The sequence below is a fragment of the Hypanus sabinus genome, chromosome 26 (assembly GCF_030144855.1).
Source record: "Hypanus sabinus isolate sHypSab1 chromosome 26, sHypSab1.hap1, whole genome shotgun sequence".
Classification (NCBI taxonomy): Eukaryota; Metazoa; Chordata; class Chondrichthyes; order Myliobatiformes; family Dasyatidae; genus Hypanus; species Hypanus sabinus.
The window spans coordinates 22,129,595-22,143,634 of NC_082731.1; positions in this window are offsets into that span (position 1 = coordinate 22,129,595).

Here is a 14,040-nt window from a genome sequence, read left to right on the forward strand (position 1 = left end):
CAAAACTAATATATTTTTACATGTGTCGTTTACTCGTTTTCCTAAAGCAATGTCTAACAGACTGATGCTTTACTTCTTGGTCAAAGACTGCAATGACACCAATATTATTTATTTCAAACATTACACTTTCCCTTCCTCCGAAAATCTGCTTATTCATTGCATATCAAAATTGCTGTCGATATATACTTCATTGCCTCAGCAGCAGGATGCCGTTACACGCAGTTCGCTTCAAAATACAAAAAGCAGACTTTGACAATAAGTTTTAATTTCAGTCGAAACCATATATAGTGTTACAACATAGAACCGAAAATAATCTATTATTTTTAAGATAATGCCACAGTCATGCAAACATTTTCTTAGAAACCGCTTCTATCCTGGTATGCCAGTTGTATTTTGATTAGATTATGTATTTACAACAGTGAGAATATAGTTCCAGAATTTTCACATCGAGCAAAGTTCAACCATTAATCCGAACGCGAGTAAATGATATCTGGCAGTCAAATCAACTGAAGGTCATGTTGGAAAACGTAAAATATTTTTTCTACATGGCGTCGGAAGTGCACCGAGCCGCCATTTCATTAACAATGATCTGCCGATTTCCACTCCAAATATTATTTTAATATAGCAGTATTTAACCACCTTCTTTTTATCCTCGCCCTTGTTGAGACTAGAGCAAAGCCTTGCAGCATTATGCTGTCTACTTTCAAACGGTCTTGTCTGAGAAATTGTCCTGTCGGGTCGACTGACGCTGTTACATTGGGGCTTTGGAAATGGACCTAATTGCAAAACAGAAGCACTGCAGTACTCTGAACAGTACGGTGTTTATTAGGAATACAACGGAAGCCAAGCAGTGAGGACAAACTATCAACCTGGACGTGAAAGCAAAATAACAAAAAGGAAAACGTGGAATAGGACTGAGACATGGACTTGACTGAGAACTCGGATCTTGGCAGGAACGTGGTACCTGGGACTTGACTTGGCGCTTGACTTGACAAGGAATTCGGTCTTGACTTGATTAGTAACTCGGACTTCATTTGATCAGGAACTCCGTATTGACTTGACAAGCAATTCGGGCTTAAGTTCTGCTTCAGACTTGATTGGACCATGACTCTTCTTGGACACCGATCCGGGACTCAACCTTGGACGCAGGAGAGCGAGCTGGGACTCTTATTAGACAGGGAATGCAGAGCCAGGACTTTTCGACGATACAGTACACAGAACCGGGACCCTTCTTGGGCACATGACACAGCTCGAAATCTTCTTGAGCACAGAAGACACTACCGAGACAATTCTTGGACACAGAGCGAAGACACTTCTTGGAGACAGTGCCGGGACCCTTCGTAGAGTCAGTACAAAAAGCCACGGCTCTTCCTGGACACAAGATACAGCTGCAACCTGGAGTCAACGATACTCAGTAGCTCCGATAATGGTCCAAACTTACCGCACTGGCTGAGATCACATGTTTCTGGGAACGAGCTTCTTGGTGTGGGGTTATGATGGGAATTCTGACCGGGAAGGTACAGCAAAGGAATAGCAGTACCGCTGAGCTCTTTATGCTGTACGCCCGAAATGAGGGCCAGTTGTTTCAATCAAGGCGCCCAACGGAACAACGGGGAAAAAAACATACAACCGAAATGCCAACTTCACGACCGGACAGTAATATACGGTCTAGAGTAGCGATATTTTTTATGCTTAATTATTGTTTTCAGTTGATTTGTTGGAATACAGTTTTTCTTTTCACATTTTTTTGTTAACGGCTTGTTTGACGACTGTTATAGTTTGTTTTCCTTTAAACCGCTGTCCCTATTAAAGTATGTTCTCTATCAAACCGCCTTAGAGAATCTCTCTCTCGATGGGTCACATCCGAACGTACTGACAGCAATTCTCGACAACAGAAATGTGTAGCCAGCATAAGACCGATGTCGATCTTGGCCCTCAGATTCACTGGTTAGTTTGAGTACGAACAGCGAATATTTCTGGTGAATCTATTGCAGGAATAATGCAAATAATCTCGTACCTACAAGTCGAGCCTCGTCTGGAAGAACATGTGTCAGCCTTTGCGACAACCGTTCAACAACTCACTGCAGATAATCAGATTAAGCTTCTGCGATTTTCACTCTCAAGACTGCAGTCCCTAATCTCTTTGCAAGAAAAAAAAAGCGTGGGCGGACAACCGTTAGGCATCTCAGCAGGGCAACCCAACAGTCTTTGTCCTGTTCAGTGCATTTCGAGCACCACGCAGAGTCTCCTTTTATGCGGACAGGACAACTTCTTCTGGTAATGCTCCTACTCAGACGCTCGGGCAGACCTGACACCTGCTTTGGAATTCCAACAAGCGACCGAAGTGTCAGATCTATCTGCTGTCACTTGCCTCTCATTATGCAATACTCGCTAACTTCTTGTTGTGGGGTTTCAGACCCATGAACCTAAGATTGTTCTCGACTCTGCTGCCGACAGTAATCTCCTATATATCTCTATAGTTCAAAGATGGGGAGTCCCATCTTAGCAATGAAATGAAAGATGAACATCAATGCCCTGCATTCCCGACCTCTGAGCCCACCATATGCATTTTTCCGCCCAACCACTTGATCATGTACTCGAAGCTTAGCATAGTAAGCAGCTGTCATATATCATTGATTCCCGTGAAATACAACTGGTGCTTGGTTTCCATGGTTACCCCAGTATAACAATCAGATAGATATTTCACCTCTATCTGCTACGAATACTACATGGTTACATGGTTTCACTCCTTAGTCTGGCTAACGCCTCCATTATTTTCTCGACCTTTGTTAATTATGTGCTCACATACATGTTGAACTAGTTTTTTGTATGTATTCGACATCCGTGTCTATTCCCGCTCTCATTAGGTGCACATAGAGCATATCCGGAGGATTCTCTCAGAACTCTTCGAAATGCTTTGTAGGTAAAGCCCGAGAGATGTGAGTTCCATAGACGGAGGTGTCATTTTGGACGACATACTTACTTTATCCAGTATTCAAAATGATCCGACTAAAGTTCTGGTATTTGCATATTGACTATCTTCAGTCAAACAGGTTCGATATTTCATGGGGTTTGTGGACTTTTCTCGCCACTTCATCTGGAAATTTGGCGACATCGTGGCTTTGATAAAAAACACTCCCCACGATGACATCAATAAGATTCCATTGGACAGAAGATGCCGACCAAGCATTTTCTAAGCTATTGCAACGTTTCATTACTGCCGCAGCGTTCAACAGCCAGACACATCACAACCATTCATAGTCCAAATAGATGCATCTGTTGTTCGCATTGGACCTGCCCTCTCTCAGCGATCTTCTGCAGCTAGCCGCTGCACCCTCGTCGCTTCCATCTGGCTAATAGGATCTACGTTATTGGGAAACTGGGAAGACTGAGGCCCTGTAGGAATGTCAACAATGGCTGGAGGTGCAGAGCAGCCTCTCTTTGACTGGACAGTTCACAATGTCCTCTTCCAGATTCAGAATGCGATGTGTCCGAGCTCTCATCAAGTCCGGTGGACACTCTATCTGAATCAATCACAGTTCATCTTCACCTATCGTCCCTGCAGAAAGAATACCAAGGCTGTCGCTTTCTTCAGTCGAAGGATCTGATGCAATGCCGATCCAGAGCCCATTCTTCCACGTTCGTCTGTTGCTGCTACGTTCATCTGAGCTACAGCGGCGAAGATGTAGGCCACGAAACAGTTGGACCAAGCGTCGGCTGGGAGACCCCCCCCCCCCCCCCCGCTGGCTGTTTTTTCCCTCATGCAGTGCACTCTACGGTGCTGGAATTGGGTAACTGCTTCCGTCTGGCTGGTCATCCGGGAATTCAACGGTCTCGGAGGTTAAAAAGATAATACTTTGGTAGTGACCGATATCCCAGGATGTCCACGAAATTGTTTGTACAGATCCCAACTTCGCTCAGAAAAAGTCACCACGCCAGCATCCTGCTGGTCTGTGATACCCGTTCCTTGTGCCACTGAATGCCTCGTCCCACATTGATTTGATTCCCTCACTGGGCTTCACCATTGAATGGGAATACTTCCATTTTTGACGGTTTGTTTCAGTTTTCTGAGTCTGCTCCCACCATTAACCAAGTCAATCACCGTCAGCTCGTGAGACTGCCACGCTCATGTTTTTTTTTTTTCCTTTCAATACAGTAGAAGCTCCCGGCTGTGTACTAACCCCCTCCTTTATTCCCTCTATACCTATGAATGCATCGCCACTCACAGCTCTGAACTGCCAAATGAATGCGCCAATGATATTACATTGATTTGCCTCAACTTAAGCCATAATGAGGTGTCCAACAGAGAAGAAATCATCTCACTGACACAGTGGTGCCAAGAAAAGTCTGTCCCTCAAGCTCGGAAAAACAAAGCAGCTAGTTGTGAATAGCAGGTGGACTACAGTAACGCTAACTCCTATTGACAAGAATGGATCTGCGGTTATAAGGTAAACAGCTTTAAGTTCCTCGGCATCCACATCACACGTCATCAAGGACTTCTGCTGTTCTTTGCACACCAACTGTCTGATGAAAAAGGCACCACAGCGCATCTTTCACCGTGGACAGTTGCGGGAGATTGGTATTGACCTCCCACATCCTTTGAATATTCTACAGAGACAAAATTCAGAGCATCCTGACTGACTACATCACTGCCTGCATGGGAACTGTACCTCACTTCATCGCAGAATTATGTAGAGAGTGGTGAGGACAGCCGAGTCCATCTGTAGCTGTGAAATATACATGCTTCAGGACACTTACAAAGACAGTTGTGTAAAAAGCTTCGCATGATCATTGGGGACTCGAAATACCCCAACCACAATATATTCCGGCTGCCACCATGAGGGAAACAGTACCTCAGCATAAAAGCCAGGACCGGTAGGCTCTGGGACTGCTTCTTACACCAGACCATCAGACAGATGACGCGCGCAGATTCCATGCGCGTTCAAATTGTTATAAATTTCTATATTTGCAAAATGCACTTTTAGACTCAGACGCAACGTGGAGACCTTTACTCTTGTATGTGAAGGATATAAGAAATGAAGTAAATTAAATTCAATTCAATTCAGGCTCCAAAGGTTCCCTCAAGAAACAGTGCCTTCTGGTGCACCACCGTTTTCTTCCCATTTTTGAAGTGTCTCCGCCTTCTTGTAAGAGTCATAGCCAGTAGTCTTGTGGTGTCTACCCCAAATCCAATGGGAAAGTGAACCAGGAGTTGCATACACCCTGCAATGCCTAACCACTCCCAACACCATGTCTTGGATGATCAAACAGTTTTTGGCAGAGATCGCACAAAATAACATCCAGTCCTCACGGCTCTACTTCTCTTTAAATGGAAGACAACGAGTGCTTGCGGGTCTCAAGGAAAATTCCTCTGAAAGCTGACAGCCGTAATGTTGACTCCGGAGAGCGGGGAGGATTTCGTGTGGAAAAAATACGTGAACAGCTTTTGGTACGAATTGAGTCTATCAGCATCACCGAAAATCAATTCAGCATTCATTTTTTTTCAGCTCGAACCGGTTACTGTCTCTGTCTTGGCCCTAGTTAACCCAATCCCACTTCTCCCCTCTAGGTAGGTGGCTCCACGTATATATCTCGCAACGCCTCCTGGTTCTCTCCGTATAGTTGATAATGTCCTGGACCTCGAGAGCTGCAATGGGTGTGGACTGAAGAACGGCATTCGATCTCGACGATGGACATCTTGGTCAGGTCGATCATTCGGCTGCTTTCTGAATGGAAGTGTTGCAAGCGTTAATCGTCGCTCATCATAATAAACTACAGCTGTCTGTTTAATCACTGAAGCTCATTAAAATTAAATTCGGAATAGAGCGGATACGCCCTTTCAAATAGTCTGTCAAGTTCCTTAAAGTGTCTGAAACTAATTTACAAGTTTCCTCCAAGTTTCGCGAATTAACTTACTGCCCGAAGCAGTTGATAGAATGTGTTGACCGAATTAAAGTTATCTCTTTCAAACATTCCTGCAGAATGGCCAAGTGCCCAGTACGGAATGCCCAGGAGCCACATTGCTTCTCCTAATGGCTCATTGGGTAAGAATACTCGAATTTTGTCACCAAATTTTGTTCTGGTCTTAAAACTCTGCTAGGGTCACTTCCAGTGGTAAGCCGGGATATAAATTCCTCGAATTCGAAATATCTGTTTTCTCTTTGTTTTGAGTCTGCACACTGTCTCTACTCTTAGGTATTTCTTTGAAATAGATGCAGATCACATCCGTCTAATGTGACGCCCCTTTTCCATTATTCGATGGATTTGTCTACTCTTCAATCAGATCCCACCATCTGCAGCATTACACCTTTCCCAGCTATCCTCTCCAATGTTCGCCAGTCAGATCCCATTCCTCACCAACGAAACACATCATCGCCTGCCCTTCCTAATTACGTTCCAAATTGTACTCCGTCCTGTTCCGAACACTATTATTCGAACTTCTTTCCATTTCCATTGTTGTCCTGATACAGAGTTTCTGTCAGAAACGTCCGCCCTTCGTTCGTACAGCCTGAGCGGCCGATTTACCCGGGATTTGCGTGTGTAACTGCGGCAACTGTATAACCGAGATGGGACTGTGTTTCCTGAACCAAAGCACACGGAGGATGATGAGTTAGAAGTTTCGCAGAATAACGGTAACCTAGAAATATCTTACTGAATGTCTCAACATAAGGTAGATTGTCGCAAAGTGTTTTCAGGAAAAAAAGCATTTTGATAATAGTGGAGGCTAGTGGGAATAGAGTTCCTTGCGCGTTGTAAGAGACTCACGCAAGTGTAAGCTCAGCATTTCAAAGTATTTTCTCAACTAATTACCGAACACAATAATGTGCAACCAACTAATTATGGTGCCTGCATCAGAATATGTTATATATATATCGGCTGCATGCAATACTTTAGTTTTGACTGTAGAGATACTTATCCGAGTGGTTTTTCAGTATTTATTATTACAGTATTTATTACAGTATTTGGCATTCTCTCTAATTTCTTAAAGCAAGATGCATTTCAGCTGGTAGTCGGATCTATTGGGGTATTCGGGAGAAGTTGAAGTATCGCTAGAATTGGAAGCACAGGCGGTGTTTAAGTCAATCCGTACAATATGTAGAGAGATTACATTATTTTGGCATCCCCGTGACGAATTTGATTTTATACCAAAATAGTAGGCAGGGATGATTACCATAAATAGGTTTACGAGTTTCCCTGTATTTAATGGGACCGGGATTATTTTCCGGCTACGGATCAGATTCAGATTCAGTTTATTGACATTTAGAAACCACAAATGCATTGCAGTTAAAAAATGAGACAACTTTCCTCCAGAATGATATCAGAAAGCATATGACAAAACAGACAGCACTAGGAAATCCACGTAACGTTTGGCAATCCCCAATCCAGAGTCCGGAGAGGCTGCTGCGTATTAATATCGCGCTACTGTCTACCGCGTTCCCCGGAAAGGAGCTCCAATATCCACCAGACAAACAAGACCAAAAACTAAAGCTACAAGACCTGCACAAAAACCACTTAGTTACAACATATAGTTACAACGGTGCAAACAATAGCATAATTGAGAAGAAAAAGACTATGGTCACAGTAAAAATAGTTCAAAGATGTTAAAGGACTATAAGTTCAAAATAAATCACCACACTCTTTCCAGACGTCCCCAAATTCCCGACAGACTTGCCATCCCACGCCGCTGGCAGAAGGGAATACCTCAGCTATGGACCTCCACAGAGCAGCCCGACTCAGCCTCGCAGACGCAGCACAAACCGAAGGCGACCAGACTGCAGCAGACTCCGAGTCAATTGAACCTCCCCTCCAGCACAGCTTCGCCGAGCACCATTCACTGCCGAGCGTATTAAGACGTCCCCGCCAAGGGCCATCGAAAACGTGACCCCGAGGAATGGGGGCCTGTTCCTCCCAGCAGAGTCCCGGACCTCACAGCAGCAGCAACAACGAAGAAGGTCTTCCTGGAGAACTCCCGAATTTCTTCTTTGCTCCCACGTCCGTTTTCAATCGATTATGTTTGCGCACGGCACACCACTTCACAAATAACAGATATTCAGCTCCGGAGTGGCCGCTGCAAGCTGCGTCGCGCCGCCATCTTAGAATGCGATCTTGTAATGGATCCACTGCACAAGCATAGAATTTATGCCCTGACCGAAAAGAAATCTGAAAAAATCTGCCCTAGCCGCTATTAAACTCTTCCAATTGATGCCCAAACGAATTTCACCTCATGAATTTTCATGTTTTTTTTTTCTTTGTCAGACCTCAGATGTAGGGATTTATAGCTCCACACAACGAAATAACTCAACAGAGCTGCAAAGGCGGTACGAATCCAGCAACTTTGTTTATAAAATGCAGCAGTATTGAATTGTTGCAAAATCATCCACATAAAGAGAAATAGTATTGTGGCATTTCACGCGATTCAGCGAGGGAATGCAAAAATGTCCTGGACATCTGTGTCATGGTGCTCCTGACATTTCCGCTTAATTTGATAGAGGTGCAGTTTTTCACCGAATTATCCGTGTTCACCAATGAATTCAATGCAGCGAACAATCGGCAGCATCAATAGTACTCGAAGGCACCGCCCTACAGCGTCCAATTTGAAAGTGCAATACGAAGTAAGTGATAATCTTCCTTGACTTCCTGCCTCAATCCCCAAATTAGAATCTTTGATGGAACGCGTCATTTATTTCAAAAAATACTAATTTCAACATCGTTCCAGTGAAAAACGTTTTTTGCAATAGAGTACTGCATTGTATCTTGTAAGATGGGTTGTACTAATTCCTCATAGGCTGGAAAAACACGTCCAGTCTGTTGTGCTATTCTGAGTCAGAATCGCCCATCGGTCGGAAAGGAGAAGTCTATACAATGTAACATTAAGCCGATAACATCTTTAATTGCAAGCGTTCTGAACTTTTTCGTCTTTCGATAATGAGAATGTGGCGATAATCCCTCAGCTTTAAAATATATTGCTATCATACAACCTTTCTTACATGTATTATTTTTTCACTGATGTACATGCAATAACACTTAAATTGAGTCTGCTGGAGCCCATGGATTATATTGGATTAAATATATATTCAATTAAATGTTTTTCATGATCTTGAGTTAGTCTTCATTCTTTTATATTTAGTATTGACAATACTTTTCTTCGAATAACTTGACAACCTGTTAATATATACGTTTTAATTTCGTAACGTGGGGTGTTATTCAACTGTGCAGTATGTAGTTTCTAATGTCTTTTTACCATAGGTCACACTATATGCATTCAAAGTTTCACGTGGTTGCAAAGGTGAACGATGAGGTTACACTCAATCCTGACGATTGTTTTACTTACACTGGGATGCCCTGCATCATTGCTCTTACCCACTGCAGCGGAGTAATACGTAGATTGATAAGACAAAGCATCGATCTGATTTGCCGAGTGTAACAAGCTGTACTGGTGTAAGATGAGTTTTCTCTATTTTATGCTTTTCTGCAGATGATTTATTCAGGGGTAAGACTTTTGCAACGATTTGAAAGTCATAGGTTTATCAGATCTCAGATGGGAAAATACATGAGTGAAGGGGAGCAACAGCTATTTGGAACCTATTCCTTTTGCGAGGAATCTCGTCATAATTTCTTGCTTTGAACCACACTCCAATTTGTTCCATCACTGAACTTTCAAAGAATATTGAATACTCACCGTTTATCAGACGTAATTTTCGAAAGTTGTAGTTATTATATGACTGATAATTGATTTACCTCTCTTTTAATCTATTGTTTTGAAAAAAAAAGAGAATAGTCTTTGTCATTCAAAATAAGAACGATTAGCGAATGCATCTCCTCTGGTACTTGCTGTACTATTTTCTGTCCTGGTATTCTATTATGGCGGCGTACCCGTAATAATATGTGTTGTTAGCTGATCTCTTCTCCTTGTACCGTTTGGTGTCCGACTAACAAAGAAGCAACGATTATTGCTTCAGATAGACAGAACCACGGGACTCAACGACTCAACGACTGTGGTATTGAAATTCAGAGATTTACGACCCATTGCCGAAAGATATTCGTTTTTATCTCTTTTGCAATTTTCCGTCTTCAGTGAGGGTGTGTTGTCTAGACTCTGATTAATCCAACATGGAAAACATTTTCTGTCTGTCCACTCTATGCTGTTAAGTAACGTATTCAATAGCGTTGAACAGTGATTTCCACTCTCCATCGAATGCAGTTCCAGAGCTGTTCATAAGTGAATTCATTTATGTCAGGAGTTCCTGTGAACTTTATTTGTTTTCTATCAGTCTCCCAGTCTTCTATCCATGGCGATTTCTTTCCTATAATGGTATGGGCTCCTATTTTGTTAAACAGCCTCTTGTGCTTCAACATCTAAGAGCCTGAAGATCCATGTAAACATTACAGACATACTTAAGATTGTCTAGGCCGACTTCTAATTCCTCATATAATTCAAACGGATTTTTCGGCCAGACTGTTCTTTAAGAAAGCATGTTGACTTAGGCCTGTTTATCAGGTTCATCCACTTACCCCGAAACACTCCATGGCAGAGGAGTGCTTTTCTGTACCGTGTTCATTGAGGTCTGCGAATAGTGGATCAACTCATACTATAAACTTTAAATATTTCTAGGTCACAACTGCTCACAGTTGAGGACGTTAGGTCTTCCGAATCAGTCAGTCACAGCGGAATTTAATCGATATATGCGGAAGGAACGAGTAGATGTTACACGATTTATACGAGCAGCTGTTACAGTCGCTTCTGTCTGTGACGTTTGCATCTCTGGAAGCAACAAAGTGCTTTGTGAATTGTCGATTTATAGGAGCGTCAAAATATAACAAATCCACTGGGAAACTAAACATTTCTTCAGATTTGTTTTACTGTTGTTACGAACCCCGTAACTGGGTGTCTTACAGCAAAGGTAGAAGTGTCCGTTGGAGTCTGGTAATACTATTTTCAACAATATTTATTAGCAAAAATATACAAAATTATATCAATGTGAATATACAGAGAATATACGTTAGCAATTGTAAACCTAAAAGTGCGGGTATAATAATAATCACTAAAGAAACAAGCTCTATCGTTGTCTAGGGATAATGAATTGGCAGATGGAAATATAATGTTCAATTCTGTTCATGCAGGCTGCGGTAGTTGTTGGTCGCGGTGTTTCAATTGTTGGAGAGAGAGAGAGAGAGAGAGAGAGAGAGAGAGAGAGAGAGAGAGAGAGAGAGAGAGAGAGAGAGAGAGAGAGAGAGAGAGAGAGAGAGAGAGAACGTGTGAACAATGACAGCTATAAACTTGCAAACCTTCCTTTAGGATTTTGATCCGTCGATGCGTTGTTTCTGTGGCCACTCATGTATGACCTCTCCAACCTTTTTGCTACACCGTTCCTCCGTGATGGAATCGTCACCTAGGCAAGGGTGGATACACTCACAAGCTCTCACCAGTCTCGCTATAAAACACGGTGAGTTAAAATTTACCGACACGTCGTTTGGTGTCTGATGTCCCACACTGTCTCCTGGGTTTCTGCTGCTCACGAGCATTTCTCCTGGTGCGACTGAAAGGTGTTAACCCCAGACCTCACTTTTATCCCCACTCACGGGGTCTCAGGTGCCAATCAGGTTGGGATGATGTAACACATCAAACCAGCCCACTCTGGTTGCCCCCTGAGGGGTTTCAATGAATGGAACAGTACCAAGTACACAATCCTTCTCCAAAAGACAATAGCAGTAATCAATGGTTCCGCTGTCCTTTTGTGAGCTGGAGACAATCCACCTTAGCTGTGCCTCTCACTCATTAATTTTCATGAGCTGTTATCAATAACAACTGCCCTGGCAGATTTCCTTTTGTCTGTCTTACTTCCTTGTTAGCAGCATCGAAATAGTAGCAATTTGCGATTTTCCAAAATGGGAGGGGGCATGGGCGACTTTGCACCCTTCTGCCCATCAGAATTGCTCATCCTTCTTAACATTGTGCAGCAAAGCCAATATGATAGAAGATCCACTGAGGATGTAAAAAAAAAAATCCTCAAGCTATCAAGCGCAGAGTTTTCACTTCATTATCCATTGCCACTGTGCAGTGAATTACCTGTTGGATCATAAATAATATATATCTTAACGCTCTTGTTATATATACTTTCTTGAACTATCATTATTTTTTTTAATGTGGTAATATTAAATTCATTATTTTAGCCTCACTTTCTCGGTGCTCGATTTGGCTCATTGTATTGATTTTGAAACTGTATATGAGAAATACGTGAATAATATATTCATGATATGTGAATCCACATTGGAACAGTAGAAGAAATCCAGGCGGGACACAACACCTATGTTACTGTAACCATTCTGCCTATCCTTGCTATTTACCTCAGTAATAAGGCCTCAATACCCTCGTTTACTTTCCAATTATTCCCGGGTTCCATTAACTACACACACCTGCTTTCCATCAGAAAATGCTGGATAAAGGCCCTGTGGTCACAGCAAGGGTCTGCCAGTTCGCTCGTCCACTCCGGAGTGAGTAACCTCGTTTCATGGTTCTTAGGCTGGTCAGTTCCAAGTGTAGCATCGCTCCTGGATTATCTACTGGATACCGATTCAACGCACGCTACGTCAATAACATCTCAAGACTCTGCCTCCGCGCTTGTGTTCTGCACTTGGGTTCGTCCGCGGCCACCATCTTGTGACAGCCATACAGGGTCAAAAAATAGTTAAATATATCAATGAATTATCTTTCCTGCAATCCTTCGCACTCAGTATTTGGGAAATTAAACTAACCAAGAACTACAGAAACATCCACTGGACCTGCGTTTTTAATATATATATATATGCGTTTTTAATATATATATATATTGTTTTTTTCATGAACATCGCTATCAGCATTATGTGGGTGCATACATTCAATCCTTATCCTTTTATCCTTATGCTTTACATTTCTCACCCACATATCTTAACTACGTCTCGGTTCATCTCTAATCATGAAGAGCCCTGCATTTAAATTAAGTTTGGCTATTTGGCTGTTCATGCATTTTCCAATCTTGCTTTTGTTTGAGAAGCAAAGGATATCGTTTAATATCTTATTCTACACCATCTCTGTGGCCAGTCATGTTCAGTTATCGCTATCGCAGCATATTTCTACGTACTTGTATATTATTCCACCTAACTTATCTTATTCTTCGTACTACTTGCATTTAAACAGAGCATCGTTCGTCTACTACTGATTCTTTTTCATCCTTTTACGACCCATTATATAGTTTTGAAGAATATGATCGCTTTAAATATGGTACACTTATTCCGAATCATAAAAAGAGAGATTTTATACTCCAATGCTGTCGGCGTATTTATGAACGACTGCACAGGTTCTTATACAGCTACACGCTGCATCGATACTTCCAACTTAAATGACCGAAACTTTATCGTCAATGAAAATAGATGCGTGCTTTAACTTCCAATTTTCTATAGCAAAATATTGTTTTCAGCAATTAGGCATCGTGAGATCAGTGAACAATTGAGCAGAGTCCATAAATACCATTTGGCTGTAATTAACCTATGGGAAAGACAACAACAATTTAACTCATAAGATGCATAATCAAGGCTATCGAAATTACATCACATTCTGCGTCTTTCACCTCGCCGAAAGTGGATGCATATAGTTAGATTATGATCTATTCACAACCATTACTATAAAGGGAGACAATAGTTTTCGCTCCAAAACGTGGACTGCACTTGCTTATTTTTTTTTTTTCTCTCTGCCTGGCCGACTGAATTCCTCCAAATGTTGTGTATGTTGCTCTATTCGATTTATCGTATATTTTGCAGTCATTTGTGTGCCAATTCCTACCGAGAACGCTCAGTAACAGTTTGTTTAACAAGTCATTAATAAGAGCAAAATGTAATTTCAAAAGAGAATATGATTGACAGAATTTGGACAATAAGTTATTTGCCTAATGTACCGATCATTTTTAAAAGGAAATTGCACACTTGTAGAATACAATCCATAGAGCATATTTTAAGGTTTTCATACTTCAGTCATAAATTGCATCTGACGAAAAAGAAAATGCGACT